This window comes from Bactrocera neohumeralis, chromosome 6, assembly GCF_024586455.1.
Source record: "Bactrocera neohumeralis isolate Rockhampton chromosome 6, APGP_CSIRO_Bneo_wtdbg2-racon-allhic-juicebox.fasta_v2, whole genome shotgun sequence".
NCBI lineage: Eukaryota > Metazoa > Arthropoda > Insecta > Diptera > Tephritidae > Bactrocera > Bactrocera neohumeralis.
The window spans coordinates 7,261,520-7,278,566 of NC_065923.1; the positions used below are offsets into that span (position 1 = coordinate 7,261,520).

Below are 17,047 nucleotides of genomic sequence, written 5' to 3' on the forward strand. Positions count from 1 at the left end.
TATATCTAGGTAGCACAGTATTTTGGAGCATTTTTTTCACAAATGAGGAACTATTGCATTTCGGGCCAACCTTTGGGATGCTAGTAGGCCGACAAAAATGGCTGCTCAACATATACCCTATTGGATGTTTGTCGATAAGGATGAGGGTGTGCATTTAACGGGCTTTGCCATTGTCATTGCCATTGCCAATGCCTGACCGTGACCTTGAGGAGCTCCATGCGATTGGTGCATACCCATGTCCATGACTTTGGCAGTCGGCTAAACTATATGTATGTGCACGTATACATACTTTTGCTGCCCACATACATTGCCAAGGCAAGCAACAACCGATGCAATTTTGTTTTCTTCTCCCCTACCGTTTGATTGGGAGCCTATTTACACACATACATACATACTTAGTACAGCACGATTGCAGATTTCTCGCTGCAGTTGAGGGCTCAAAATGGTTTTTGAATCGGTGAGGGAATGGATACTTATAATATATTTCCGAATGTATGCAGCGGTGTCCAAGGACTAGTGTTGGTCAGCGTCGGCGGCAACGGCAGAAGACTTCGTATGCACCACTTCTGCATCCTCTTTGCTTTTGTAAGCATGTATGTATGAGTGTGTGCATACGAACAATATACATACATACATATATACGTACCGAAATGCATCAACGAGCTTTCACGATTTGTTCCACTTCCGCACCGTTCGAAGTCATCGGCAGCGCAACGCGCACTTCACAGATATAGTCGTTATGTGGTTGGTCGAAGTTCGGCAGCCAACACATTCGTGCTAAATTGCGCCAAAAAGGATACACCATTGCAACAACAACGTCTTTCGGCGAACACGCACGAATAAAGCTTCGCGAATGCACGACGTGCAGCGAACTGCAAGGACCGACCAAATCCAGCACGGGCACAAGCAGCCACCCACCCTCGTAACCCATTCGATAGCAACACGAACGAACTGCGACATTTTTTGGACTACGAACAAGGAGCTGCTGCAAAATTGAGTTGCAGTTTGCATTCAAACGTGAAACGAAATTCTGTGTCAGTGAAAATTGCACGGAGCATCCGTTGGAGACAAATACATAAATACAAATAAGACAAAGCCAAAAGCCAAGAGTGCTTGCAATTTATTTCAGTCGATAAATATCCTAAATAGCTCGACATCTGTGTAATGATTATTGTAAAAAGTGATAATTAGCCAAACCAAGTGCTGAAACCGAGTTTGACGCTGGCATTTCAGACTCCAAATTAGTTAATTAGTGGCCCTCAAGAAAATAGCTACAAAGCTATATATATTTCTACAAGTTAATAATAGCTAAACTATTACTAAGTGCAAAAGTGATTGTCAATAAAACTGCAATATCGAAATTGCGGAACTGCGCAAATGAAAATATAATACCGATTAACAGCACCTATATGTATGTGTATGTATGTATGCCTCTAATAAAAATATAATACATTCAAAAAATATTCTATTTAAATAGCTTATAGGATAGCATGTTTCCAGACGACCAATAATTAGTAGTGCTCTATATATTCCTTTGACTACAGCCGACAAAAAAAATACTTCATATATTGCTTTATGTACATATATTTTTTCTAACTAAATCTATATACATACATATAAGTAAGATAATGTAAAATTTTTTTCCAAGACTTACAGTTCCAAGTCACTAACGAAGTTGGGATGAATTTCTGCAGATGTCCTGATATCTCCTTTTATGTAGAAGAGATCAGTGGGAATAAATGTGAGCATCCTTATGTGTAGCAAGGAGGAATGATTGCTATATTGACAGTTGCACTTTCGCTAGATCTTATTTGTGGAGCTCGTTTTATTGTTAGCCTATAAATGAGGGGTTTTTTAAGCTTCCTCCAAACGGCTAAGGACTTTTTAGGAAAATCTCAAAATTTGGCCATTACCTATTGAGGAAAGGTCGCTATTCGATCATTTAAAATGAGCAAGAAAAACAGCTAAGGCTTCAAATACGACGTTTCGGTGAGAGCATAAAATATCTCACCACATCTGTATTAAAATTGTTTTATTGTTGTTGTTGGGTTGAATAAATTTGTTTTTTACGATTTTGAAAGTCAATATTATATAAATCATTTCATACATAGACTTTCAAGCAAAAATATTTTACCGGAATATATGAATATAGGGCTGGCAAGACTTGAGAGTTAATTAGAATACAGAAACATCTCATTTCCATATTTATATTCTTCTTCTTCTTAATTGGCGTAGAAACCGCTTAAGCGATTATAGCCGAGTTAACGGGTCTCTCATCCGAGGCTGGTTATAGCTCTTCACTGGGGGTGTTTTTTACGTGGCGGGTCCCAAACCCAGCGCACAACCCTTGTAGGGAATGTTTCGCCTTCTCACTTTAGCTCGCCTTCGAACGGATGTTCTTATGCTACCCAGAGGATACTTGGTCAAAGACCGGAAGTAGTGAGCTGCTTGAGCCATGTGTAAAAGAATCGTTTCTGGCCACTCCCAAGTGAATGGCGATCAGAGAACTTTCCTCACTTTCGTGAACTTCTACACATGACTCCATCCTCATATTTATATTACTTAATGAAAAAACGATTCTTTTGCTATCTTTTGATTATCGTGACTGAGTTTCTGAACATGGAGTTTAAACTCCTCTTCCATCTTGGCTAATTCTGAGCACAGTATAGTTAGTGCTGAAATCCTGCACTGTGACGAGCATGAGCTATGAAATTGTTGATCCTTGCAAAAGTATCTGACAATCATGACATACATCAGCGCAATACTTTTTACTTTTCTACAGTTGAGAGAACCATCCGGACTTTAACTATTCTCATCATCCTGATCATTTATATATATGTATATAACCCTATATCAATCTCGCTTAGTTTTTTAGGACCGAAAAAGTCGTCAGAGGCCAAAGGGAGAATACAGTGGTATCGATTTCCAGTTTGGATATTTATCGTTTTATTCAACATCCTATCATCACTTTAGTAGCCATTTAAAGCTTAATGTTACTGTTACGAACATTACATGGCTAATATAGAAATATATAAATAATATATCTAAAACAGATTAAAATGTTCCAAATATAGGAAATAACAACAAAAGAGCGCAAATTGAAAATCGATAAAGAATATCTTTGGAGATGTATAGTAAAGAAGATTTAATCTTTTAAAGATCTCACTCAGTTGTCCATACCAATTCAAGAAATTATTTTTCGAGAAAAAAGGCTTTAGAAGTGACGGTTTCAGGAGGGTGAAATGGGATACATTTCAACTAAATGTCAAGGGCTAAATGGCTTATTAATAATTTTACTACTCCCAAAAAATATAAAGTAACAGAAATATAATACAGAAATTTGCCATTTTATTTCAGAAACAAAATAAAAGATTGTCTTCATTTTTGAATATATTAAATACTTCTAATATACCACTAAAGATACAAATTGTAGCAACGTATGTAGATTAAATTGTTAATAAATCCTATCAGATCCGTAACTGAAAGTGCTAAATTTTAGACGGCGCGGCATGAAAGAGAACTTGAAATAGAGGCATTCAGCTCCATCTGTGATATCTTCGATTGATACATTCTCCACGGTTTGTCCTCCAAGTTTTCCAACGTACTAGGCATCAAATATGCGGCCGACAAACAAAACGCGAAAATTTCTGCGTGACAACTTGCGAAGACTAACACAGGGTCTCAGCGTACATTCCTCTGTTAGATACAATCGGCGAAGATTTGAAGACAGGCTTTTCTAGAAAAGTATTGGGCGGATTTGAACTGAGTTTACTGCTTCCAGAAAAAGTATGTGCTTTGAAAACCAACGAAATGGAAAATCCTATTGACTGCTTGATAGATAGATTCAAAGGCCTTTAGAATAATGACAACGTCGTGCAACGTTTGAAGTTCAAAGGAGAACTTAATCACTGGCAGCGCCATTGAGGGCAGAACCAAAAGTCAAAAGACAACAAGTTACCGACTGTATTGGAAACGTTGAAGAACTGCGATGTAGACCTATACCCCATTATTCACAGTTTTATTCGCATATCCTGTGACGAGTGCGAGCTCTGAACGCTCTTTTTCGACACCTCACCGCATGAAAACTTGGTTGAGGACGAACTAGCTTTAAAATAGATTGATCGGCCTGGCGACGGGGCTCACGCTTAAAGAAGTAACTGCGGAAACAGTTCTCGAAAGATTCACAAAACTTGGCCCACATCGCTTTGTTTTGTGAACATTTTCTCTCTAATACACGAGCTGACTACAGTATTATACATTGCCACACGTCTACGATTTATAATATGTTTTTGAATTTAGTAGGATTTGATATTAGAAGGTCGATTTGAAAACTATTTTTGGATCCGCCCGGGAACAACATTTAACATTTCTGTAGTGGTTTGGAACTGGGACTCTCTGGGACTTTTTAGATATTGATTACCTAACCCAAATTTAAAGGAAAAATGGACCTTTAGTCGGGTTTTCGCTCTAAAAAAGGTGCATAAGAAAATGTCTCAAGCAACATTCCTTTTTTTTACAGAAGATACTTGTCCGAAGGCAGATTTTTTTTCCGAATCAAAATATCTGTCACCAAAATCAAATGACATCATTTTGAATACAGCCCTGAAATCCCCTCTTTTCGTGAAAATTTTGTATATTTGACTTCTAAAATCAATTAAAAATCAAAGCACTGAAAAAAATAATCGGAGAAAAGTTACTTTTCCACTAGCCGCAACACAGTGCGCCCCTGGTTTAGCCACTGTATCACACAAATTATAAATATCGAAGCTGAAATCCTAAGCCTGTAACCATTTTGTTCAATAAGTCTTATAATTCTTGGGCTTTATCGGCTGTACCATCTCATACCTATGCCCCATACAATGACGAGTATAAAAATAAGTCATGTCCTTATAAAGAAATTTTTTCTTACGAAAATTCCCAGTTACCTAACCATTTTTCGATTACTATTTTATTTTTGATTACATATGTACTTTCGAAAGTTCTTAAATTTGCGTGACGTATATCCACAGACTTTATTAAGCCCTTAACTATGTTATATTATTTCTAAAGGCAGCCTCAATGTTTTCCCCGTGACACCATTTTGAGTTACCGCTTTAATCTTTTTCTCTTAGCTTTAAATTCTGAATTGCATCGATGCTAAAGCACCCTTCATATGTGTATTTCTTTTAGCAAAATTCCAGATCGATTTCTGAAATTTTCAGGAACTAATTGGCATATGTGAATTCTTTCGTTGAACCCTAAGTTTACGACAGTGGACCAGTTCGAATATTGAACAAAATCATTGCACCGCAGACTTCATTGCTCAAAAAGTGTTATTCCGATTTTGAACCAAATTTGATTCATAATATTATCTTTACTTCTATTTGGTACACAGTCGAACACGCGCAGTTCCCATATAACCTAACTTGCATTGGCGTGGTAGATAAAGTTGAAGTAGCCATATTCATATTAGGACAATAGCCATAACACAACCCATGTTAAATATGTAAATTGTTTTTTAAATATCTACATTACATAACGAAAGCTACATTAACAAGGGCTCTGAAGTTTATCCTCGATATCCGGCCAATACATATTCACGCGAAGTATGATACAATTTAGTCGAATCCGGCTCATGATTTTAGACCATCGGACTAAATAGCAATGCAAACGAGAAGAAGAGATTCATGAGGAATTAAACGCAATGTTTTATTTCTTAGCCGAGAAGAATGGACCAATGGTTCTGTGATTGGCAGTACCAACGGTAAAATATCGTTAAAGGGTGAAACAGGAACCTGAGCGAGCTTCTTCTCTATTAATCCATACGCAGAAAGAAGGTTCAAACTAAATGACTACAATTCAATCTTTAAGGCTGAAATGGCTGACATAACAGAAGGTGCAAAGTGGGCTTCTGCTCTTACCAGCAAGTCCATACTAAATCTTATAGCGTGTGGTTTTGTAGGCAAGGCAGTCATAAAAGTATTGAAGGAAAGGAGAAGGTGGACGAATATAATTTCCTTAAGCTGCCCCAAACCATTCAGCTCCTTCAAGGGTTGTTTGAAGCAATGGATAAACAATAAGCACAGTGGAAAAACTCAAAAAGCTTCTACTTCTAGGCAAAAAGGAACTTAGTAATATTTTAGAGGGCATCAACTCTTAATGCCACACCTTCACAAAATTGGAAAAGTGGATTCGGCGGAATGCAGAGCATGCGCGGAGGATGATGAGACGCTGCAACATTATCTATGCGAATGCCCAGTCTTCTGCTGGATGAGAGGGGATATATTCCACGTTTCCCAAAGCTACAACTTAAGAGACTTTGGGCAGCAGGGGTGGAAAAAAATTAGGGATTTTACTAAGTCCACTGAGTTGCTGGATAAGGCTTAATTTGGTTACAAATCGGGAGCACAATGGGCATAATAATGGCCTAAATGCGATCGCATGCGATCTGCCCCAACCAGCCAAACAATATACTATATTAGTCTTATATAAGGTCAGTTGAAGTTTTTCAGATCGATATCTCATAAACTGAGACGGATACGGCTAAATCGACTCATTTCGCCACTTTTATCATTCATATACAAGTAAATACATGGTATGTACATAAGTACTTTACAGAGTTTCAAATATTTCCTTCTGGGTATTGAAAACTACATGGCAAACTTAATATACTAAGTACCTATTGCTATTACGTATGTCCATATATCTTCTTCTTCTTTACTGGCGTAGACACCGCTTACGCGATTATAGCCGAGTTAACAACAGCCCGCCAGTCGTTTCTTCTTTTCACTATGTGGCGCCAATTGGATATTCCAAGCGAAGCCAGGTACTTCTCCACCTGGTCCTTCCAACGGAGTGGAGGTCTTCCTCTTCCTCTGCTTCCTCTTCCTGCTTTCAGAGCTGAAGTGTTTTCGTCCATAAGTATGACATGACCTAGCCAGCGCTGTCACTGTCTCTTGATTCGCTGAACTATGTCAATGTCGTCCTATATCTCTTACAGCTTATCGTTCCATCGACTGCGATATTCGCCGTGGCCAATGCGCAAAGGACCATAAATCTTTCGCAGAACCTTTCTCTCGAAAACCCCTAAGATCGACTCATCAGATGTTGTCATCGTCCATGCCTCTGCACCATAGGATGAATAAATGAGTGACTTATAGAGTTTGGTTTTTGTTCGTTGAGAGAGGACTGGCCATATATACATTATGACATAAAGTACCCGCAAATAAAACACAAAATATTTAATTATTCATCAATATTTATGTTGTAGCCTTCAAAGTAATCCCCACCAGAGGCCCACTTATGCCAAAATCAGTTCCAGTCCTCGAAACACTTTTCATAAGCACCTTTTGGGATGGCCTTCAGCTCCTTCAGCGAATTCTGTTTTATCAATTCGATTGAAACGGGTTCCACGAAGCGGCAATTTCAGTTGGGGAACAAGAAAAAATCACACGGTGAATACGGTGGTTGATTGATGGTATTCATTGCATTTGTGGCTTTAAATTCGGTCACAATCGTGGCTCGATGCAATGGTGCAATATCATAATGTAAAATTCCTAATTGTTCTTCCGCTATTTCAATCGTTTCCGACGGATGTTCTCACGCAAACGACTCAATACGACCAAATAGAACTCCTTATTGACTGTCTATCCCTCCGGAACAAATTCATGATGCACCAAACCATATCGAGAAAAAAATAAGCATCACCTTAATTTTTGAACGGCTTTGGCTTATGTGCATGTCAAACTCATAAACCCATGTCTCATCGGCAGTTATAATGCTCTCAATGAATGTGAGATCGGAACTTCGGTCCTGTTTACAGTACTCCTTTTCAAAAAAATTCAGCTTTATCGGGAATAGACGAGCAAGAACGCCTTTCATACCCAAAATATCTACCAAAATAATTCTAACGGACTCGCGAGAGACGTCGAGCTCTCTTGCCATCTCTCCACCACTTGCTTGACGGTTTTCAAGCACCATATCCTTCACTTTTTAAATATTTTTATCAGTTGAAGAGATCGGAAGTCGTCCAGGAGGAGGCATGTCTTCAACGATCTCTCGACCGCCTTTGAAGGCTTTGTATCACTCGCAGGCTTGTGTTTTTGATAAAACTGAATCACAGTAAGCCTTTTCCAACATTCGCAACGATTCCACATATGAAATTCGGTTGGAAATACAAAATTTGAGACAAATTTTGTGTTCTATAATTTTATCCATTGTAAAAATTGCAAGGCACTACTGAGGTATGCCGACATAAGCAGCTGCTGTAAACAAATTGATTGACAGATCGCGCTCATATTTGGCATAGTAATTAAGGACAGCCCTACCAACTTAGCAAAATACATTTTTTTTAAATTTCATTTACCCGGGGAATTTAATTTCAATTTCCATGTGCGTTTTTGTCACAATGTATATATATATATATACAAGGTCTGTCGCAAAAGAAACAGAACTTTTTAAATATAACTTTTTCTGGTGGCGCCACCTATTGGTGGGTACATGAAATCAAAAGTTTGATCTCTTGTTGACATTTCGTAAAAATTTTAAGACAATTGGATAACTAAAATCGATGTTATCGATCAAAAAGTGACAGCAGCTTTTGGTCATCGGTCGTAAAATGCATTTTGAACAAAGAGCAAATATTAAATTTTGTTTTAAGCTTGGGAAAACGTTTACTGAAACATTTCAAATGATGAAAAAAGTTTATGGTGATCAGTGCCTATCCCGTAGTAATGTGCATGAGTGGTTTAAGCGATTCCAAGAAGGTCGTGAGGACCTCTGTGACGATCAGAAGTCGGGCCGGCCAAAATCAAAAAAGAAGTCAAAAATAAAGACAATGCTGATTTGTTTTTACGATTCCGAGGGTATTGTACACCGAGAGGTCGTCCCACCTGGCCAAACGATTAATGCTGTGTTTTACTTTGGTGTTATAAATCGTCTTTTGTCACGCATTCGTCGTGCTCGACCACAATACCGTGAGGCAGGGTCCTGGCGCCTGTTGCACGATAATGCGGCGTGTCATCGGTCGACGCTTGTCACTGATTTTTTGACAAAAAACTCCATATTAACCATTAATTACTCACCCTACTCACCTGATCTGGCACCCTGTGATTTTTACCTATTTGGAAAACTTCATTTGCCCATGAAAGGACACTGGTTTCAGGACATTGCAGCTATCCAAAAGGCGACGACCGATATTCTCAAGAGCATTCCGAAAAATTACCTTAAACACCCATTTGAAATTGACCGAGCTAAACGCTGTATCGAAGCACAAGGAAACTAGTTTGAATAAAAAAAATAACTTTTGAAAAATATTAATTTTTTGTTGTTTTTTTTAACAGTCCTCTTTCTTTTGCGACAGACCTTGTATATATATAAATATATTATGGGCTAGACAGTTTGGATTAATATTTAAAAGTTTGGTTCAGATAAATATGCTGTCATTGAGTTTACACGCACGCTTAAATACACATGCACGTGCATGTGTTTTTGTAAATATGTCACATATTAATTACGAAAATAGGAAACGAGTTAACCCCACTGAATTCACTAAGTCAACAATTTGCGCTGATTATTTTCGAAAATAGACGTGCATACATACATATGCGCCTGAGTGTGTACCAACGTATCGTATGTCGAAACAGAATTTACACTTATTATATATGTACTTACATACGTATATATATACATATGTATATATACATATATGTGTATTTACATAGATAATGCACTCAGAGATAATAGTGGGCTAACGTAAACAGAGGAAGTAGACAGTCGAACGGCATTCATGACAGCAGCGGTAAAAAAGTGGACCGCGAAACGGAAACGGCGACAACAAAAACATAACAATTACAAAAGGGCTCGTACCACCAATAGTTATAGCGCGAGAAAAGTGCAAAACAATCACTTCCATTGCATTGCTTCATATTTTATTATTGTTTCGCAGTTCGCATAAAATGTGATAAGCCTTTGAAATTGGTAATTCAACACCAAGCGCACGGCTCATACAATTCCATATTTTTCGAATGTGACGGCGATCGTGGTTCTGCGGTCAGAAAGACGCACTAAGAATAAGCAAATGGATTCGACTCCATGTTCCGTAAAATAATTTTTTAGTAGCTATTGCCCGACGGCAGATAATATAAACCTCCGAACTCATATGTGCAATGAAAATTTCCTTAGTACTGTTCGGAACCCTTTTACTGGCGGAAAGCTGTTATACAAACTCTTACATACATATATGTGTATGTACTTCAAAGGCCTATTTAAAAATATCATGGTTAAAAGTTTCTAGCAAATCGAGTGATAAGCCGAAAACATGTTTTTACTGAGGAGGAGTATGGTATATATGGATTATGAGTTTGTTATTTCTTGAATAAACACTTTTCTAAGTTTATCTACGAAGATTTTTTTCTTTCGAAATTTTTACTTAATTTAGAACGAATCATTCACCCGAGGCTTATTGCGGTAATCAAAATAACCTTTGACCCAACTTCTCAATATATGTGAAACATGTTATTTGGATTAGAAAAGAGTCAAAAATCTAAATTATTCCAAATTCGTATGCTTTGAAAATTCCGAAGGGAAAATGATTTTCAGTTCAACTTATTGAAACACATTTTTGAAAGAATTGGAAGCAATATACATATGTATTTTGGAGCACAGAGTAAATTATTATACCTTTAAAAATAACATACAAAAATTTGAAAACCACATCTGAAATAGTTTTGAGTTACATCCTTCAAAAGTGTAGCCGCTTTTGGAGATTCCAAGCGTAGCCGGGTCCTTCTCAACCTGGTCTTTCTAATGGAGTGGATGCCTTTCTCTTCCTCTGTTTCTTTCGGCGGGGACTGTATCGAATACTCTCAGAAATGGTGTTTTCGTCCATTCGGACGACATGACCTAGCTGTCTCTTGATTCGCTGAACTATGTCAATGTCAGCTCATCGCTACATTGACAGCGGTATTCGCCGTTGCTAATGCGCAAAGGGCTATAAATCTTCCGCAGAATCTTTCTCTCGAAAACTCGTCCATGCGTCTACACCATATAGTAGAACCTGAATTATGAGTGACTTGTAGAGTTTGATCTTTCTTATTCAGCGTTGGTTGGCTAACGTTTTTGTTAGTATTTTTGGGAGTTCATACAAGTGAGGAAACTTCCATTAACTTGGCGATTCTTTTACATATGGCTCAAGCAGCTCACGACTTCCGGTCTTAAACCAAGTATCCTCTGGGTAGCCAAAAACATCCGTTTGAAGGCGAGATAAAGTGAGAAGGCGAAACATACCTCCCCAGGGTTGTGCGCCAAGTTTAGGACTCACTAACACCCCTAATGAAAGAAAAATCGAAATATGCCAAAAACGACTAAACTTTGAGTAAAATTAAACGGTTTTAAACGCCGCCATTTTGTCAATTTTTGTTTTTTATTTCACCCGTAGTTCGTTGTATTGACAGTATCTTCTAAAAGCGACTTTTTTAGGTTTTACTCACGGAAAAGTGTCATACCATATAGTGTTAGAAAGGTGAGATTTTAAGCTTCATTTAAAAAAAAAAATTAAGTTTAGGAAAGTTTAAAAAAAAGTTACGGCTGTTCAAAAATGAGTGAAAAAAATTAAGAAATTCGCTATATTTTGAAATTTTTGTATAAAAAAGGGAAGAATGCCACGCAAGCCACCAATGAAATTTGTGAAATTTATGGAGACGATCAGTTCTTATAGCGCAACAATGGTTAGCTCGCTTCCGTTCTGGAAATTTCGATTTACACTGATGGAATAATGTCTCTAGCGGAAAAATTACAAAAGTTGGTCGACCAAAATGTTACATATTTGTTTATTTATTTATTATTATAAATATAAAAAAATAAGTTCAAGTTTGATTAGAAATACGAAAAGGCTTTTTCGACTACCCAATATATATAAAATTAAGAAATAAATTAATAAATTTATTCGCGAAAAGCTAATATGCAAAATGTACATATATCTAAACTAAATGCATATTTAAAATGTCTGCTGTGTCATATTTAAAGTAAAAAGAGCCTTTTCAACCTACAACTCTTTCACCTTTATATAAAGCATATTTCTGTACAAAGTTGATATCACATTCGTCATAGCCGTTGGAGGTTAAATTAGACGAGTATTAACACATATGTATATGTACACATGTATGTACATATACATAAAACTATATAGAATATATCATCTGATCAAAACATGAAAAATTCAATCATCCAATTCGCCAGATTTTGCTCGATGTGCGCTTTTCCAATTTTTTTCTCAATTTGCATGATATAATATGACATATGTATGTACATATGTGTACGTAAGTACGTTGGTATACGCAGTTATAGACCCTAATAAGAACAACAACGTGATGTTAAAATGAAATAAAAAACTTGGTGAAAATTAATTCTTTTTTTTGTTATGCGGTTAATGTTATGCCATTTATGATTTGAACAAAATGTCGGCCAAATGGCCACCACGGCTCTGTTGGCATATCTCCACTCGTTTATATAGTGTGACACTTTCAAAAAATCTATTTTTTTTTTGCTTATTCGATAGTTTATAATTTCAAAAATATCCTGTGAAATCGGCAAGGTCGTGCCTCGCAGATATATGTACATATGTAAATCGAATAGTTTACACTTTTTGCGCTTTTTTCTCGAAGCAACATTTTACAAAATTGCTGACATCATAACTCAACGAGAAATTGACCGATCGACTTCAAACTGAGTATTCTTGAATATATTTACTATACAATGACCTACGATCTTTTTGATTCTTTGAAAATTATCAATTTGGCATTGAAAAAAGTCGACACTTTATTCAGAACTGCGCTATTTTGTTAATTTTTGATATTTTTCAAAAATCGGAGGTCATTGCATAGGAAATAGAAGATCTTCGAATATTCACGAAAATCGTCTAATTTTTCATGGGTTGCACTAATATAGCCCCTTAAGGCTAATTTTCGATGACTTGGTGCAGCATTTCGCCTGGAATTTCGGCTATAGTGCGCTGTATATTGCCTTTGAGTCATCGAGCGTTGTTGTTTGATTCGCGTAAGCCTTGAATTTAACATACTCCCAGAGAAAATGATAGAGAGGCGTTAAAACGCATATCTCGAAATCAACGATTCGCCAAACTTTGCAATGTACCTACATACATACATACATATGTATGTACATACATATGTTTAGGCGTGAAACATGAAGCGACACACCGTCTTGTTGGAAATAGTGATCGTCTGCGTTGATTTCATCAACTTCCGGGAAAACGTCGATCCACATCGTGTTATAACGCACGCTATTGATGGTAACGACATTTCCTGCCTAATTTCGAAAGAAATTATCCACGATAATGCCGCTTTACCACAATCCGCACTAAACGGTCAATTTTTGGTGATGCAATAGCATTCATGAACCACGCGTGAACTTGACTCACCCCAATGGGGACAATTGTGAAAAAGCAAAAGTTTTTACCTCAGGAGAGTTTTGTCATAAGGAAAAAACATTAGAAAATATAAATAATCAACAAGGGCACACCGCTATTCCAAAATTCGTGTCGCTACTGCATCATTTTGCAATTTCTGCGTACTAGACTGCAAATTGCCAGTGTGGAACTAGTCTTTTTAAGCGACCAACCCATTTTGCACCGTCGGCTTTCTACTTCCAAACTCTGTTCATAATGTCACATGTAGTATATGTATGTTTTTTCATTTATACACATAGATTTTCGTTCGTATGCATGTACATACTATGTACGTATGTACATATGTCTTTTCTCTATTCGCCTCGATTCCCCTTGCTCATTATTAAGCAGCGACGTCAGAGTCAGCGGCCTCCATTCATTACAATGGCAGGGACTATGGCTGTCATTATTGCCGTTGTATTTATCATCTCTGCTCGCAGTTCGCAGTTTGTTGTTCTAGCTGTTTGTTGCTCTTCGTTGTTTCCGCCTTTCACAGCCCCCCTGCGTGTAGCGAACACACTGGCGGCCAACACTTCAATTCGCTTCACCGCACCACCACGCACGTATCACAACTTGCCTACAATAACTAACCCCCTGCAATTCGGGTTTTCGATATTCGAAGTCGTCATCGTTGTATCTTTGTTGTAGTTGTTTGCTGCTGTTGCCGTCCGTTGTTGGTTTCATTCATAAAAAGCAACCATTGCCATCCATTGCCATGCTGCTACCTCAATTCGTTTATTCGTTCGCTCCATCGTTCGTTAGCACCACCGTTCGTATTCGACTTAGCAGTTCGGCGACGTTTCACCTTCTCGACTGTTATTGCCACCCCACGACACCGTCTCATGCCCACAAATACGGCACAGCGAATATAATGCATATTTTTCTACAGACACCCATACAGCGCCAAGTGGGAGAGTCGTGAGGCAATTGCGGCGAGAATGTGCTCTTACGAACATACATATCCACCGGCATGGAAATCTCATTGGCACATTGAGGTTTTTGTGCCTTGCTGTTGCTAAAATCGTTAAATTTATATTCGCCTCACTCATCACTCATCACACGGCTATTGCGGCACACTGCGAGTCTCTGAGACCATGTTTGGATCTCTTGGGCATTTCCACATCTCAACACATGCGAGCAAACGCCAATTTACCAATGTGTAAGTTTTAGAGAGAATCGACTTGAGCGGAATCTGCGCCGAATGGCCGAAAGTGCTCAGCTGGTTAGAAATGTGCTCATTGCGGAGTAAATGAAATCTCAAAATTTCATTGAGTGGCACTGCGATATTCTCGTCCAATTCTCACAAGTGTCGCAGCGCACTCGGAAATATTTGACATCGCATCTATGCAAGGCGTCTCTATTCGCCGCGTGTGCACCGTTGCAACGTTATGCTGCAGCAACGATGGCTAGAAACGCATATGCAGCACTGCATTTTCCACGCCACCTCCTCGCTCCCCATTCATATTTCGTTTACCTTCACTTTTACATGTCTTCGCTATATTCGTTTTTCGCTGCTTTTTCGTCTAATGGCTTTTTGTTTTTGGATTTTACAAGGCATTCGCTTTTAAAGGCGGTTGCACCCACCCACAGCCGCAAGTACTCGCATGCACATTCAAGTGGATGAATGAGAAAAGTAGACTATTCCGATGGTGGGTGTATGCTTATACGAGCTCCCGTGTGTGTATGTGTGTGTGCAAGTACGATTAAGCATTTCAGTAGTCAAATTTTCTACGTAAGCTTGGCGTTTCAAATTTACTATGCAAAACAGCAACAACTATGGCATCGAATGGAATATAACGGTGGTTGCCTTGGATTAACTAAATATGGAACACTGATTTTGGCTTTCTAAATTATACTAAAATTGTGTAAAACAATCACTGAAGGTAATATGGGGATTCTTTGAAGATTCTCTCGTGGGGTCTTGATAAGTCGGTGAGTTAACCTATTCTTTTTAAATAGGCGTTATAACAACTCGAAAATTGATTTTAATTTATGAGACATTTAGAAAGCTCATTAGACTGCGATGGCATTTTCGAAATTTATAAGTCTGAAAATTGAAAATACCCACCTTTTCAGCTCATTAGTTCAAAGTCTATGTTATAGATCTAACAGCTAAGTATTTGGGACGGATCCGCTCTGTGTGTGAAAATTTATATTTTTTTCACCAATCTCAACATAAGGAAATTTTAAAGAGACTAAAGATAACTATAAAATTCCTCAATTGGCTTTCCTTTGCAGAATTTACAGCATTTAACAATATGAAAGCTATGTTGCCCGACGGTGTTTTGTAAAAAGAGAGATTCAAAAAAGTTCTTAGTGTATACTCCCGTTGCCAAACCATATTTGTATACGCACAGTTTTAACTAACCTTGCTGAAAATTTTTAGTCGTGCTTTAGAAGAGAGCCGAACCATTAAGAACTGCTTCATAATATAGAAAACTGAAAAATTTTCCTAGAACACTGCAAATAAAATTCATAAAAAGTAGAGATTTAAAACCTAAACACATAAAAATCGTATTTTTGTTAATTAATGAATATTGTGAATGGTGAATAAAATCTTTCTTAGCAAAATATTACAGTAAACCAAATTCATTTTCTCTCGCATCGGGTGCCAGTGCTGACAACTCCATGCGAATATCGCTTGACCGCCCCACAACTGCCCATGTTTCTGAGTATTTCGGTTATTTTATGGCATTTCCTCTTTGATGACAATAACAACATGATCATTTTCATAAAAGATAAAATAATTCAAATAAATAATACATACACGTACATATGTACATATGTATGTACGTACTCAGGTCACAAGCATATCATTCAGAACAGCGTCACGTAGATCCGTTCGTATCGGGCAGCCGCTAAGCCAAATGCGAAATGAAATGGAATTAAATGAAGAAAAAACGTTTGTGCGCGTAAAATGAGTGCGGCGAATGTGGTGCTAGGTGTACAAGCACTCGTCCGACCAGCCGCCAGAGTACGAGCGGAGTGCGGACGCGCGCATATTACAAATTCAACGCTCGTGCCCACCGCCGCTTCAGCACCGGCAGTGGATGGCGGTGGCAGCCGCCTTTTCAACGATGCCCCTCTTCCGGCGCGGCCGCAGTCGCAGTCGCGTCAGAAATTTTTGTACGCAGGCGATCACCAGCACGCCTCTCACACTTCCCACTCACATCCGCATACGTGCTTTAATAAATAGGCACTCACATATTCCAATCTGAATGCGGCTCGGTGTGCTGTGTGGTGTGTAGAGCTGAAACTAATATGTGTGTTTGTACATGTGTGTGCGTGAGTGTTTATATTGCGCTGCTTCCCCACGAATTTACGATTTTTTACTATTGGATAGTTATAACAACAAAATGCGCGCGCGCCCCACTAAAGCACACAACAACGCCCCAACGGCAACACAGCATAGGCAACGGCAACGATCGCGACCATATGGCCACCACGCTAAGTAACAGCCAGACAGACAGACAAACAGACAGTGGCACATACCAAAATACGCGACGGAACATACGGTAAAGGCGTATATTATACATGTCTGTATGTATACACACACAAACACATATGTCCATATAGTATATTTTCATGTATGGTTGTAGTGCGAAG

At 38.2% G+C, this 17,047-nt stretch overlaps 1 protein-coding gene across 1 annotated transcript in view; it reads left to right on the forward strand.

Annotated features, from left to right (window-relative positions):
- Positions 1–1,018: 1,018 nt before the first annotated feature.
- Positions 1,019–17,047, forward strand: part of LOC126763302 (protein sprouty) — a 57,424-nt gene continuing 41,395 nt past the window's right edge. The window contains exon 1 of the mRNA XM_050480646.1: positions 1,019–1,421. The gene's annotated coding sequence lies outside the window, so the exon portion shown is untranslated. The remainder of the gene's footprint in view (positions 1,422–17,047) is intronic.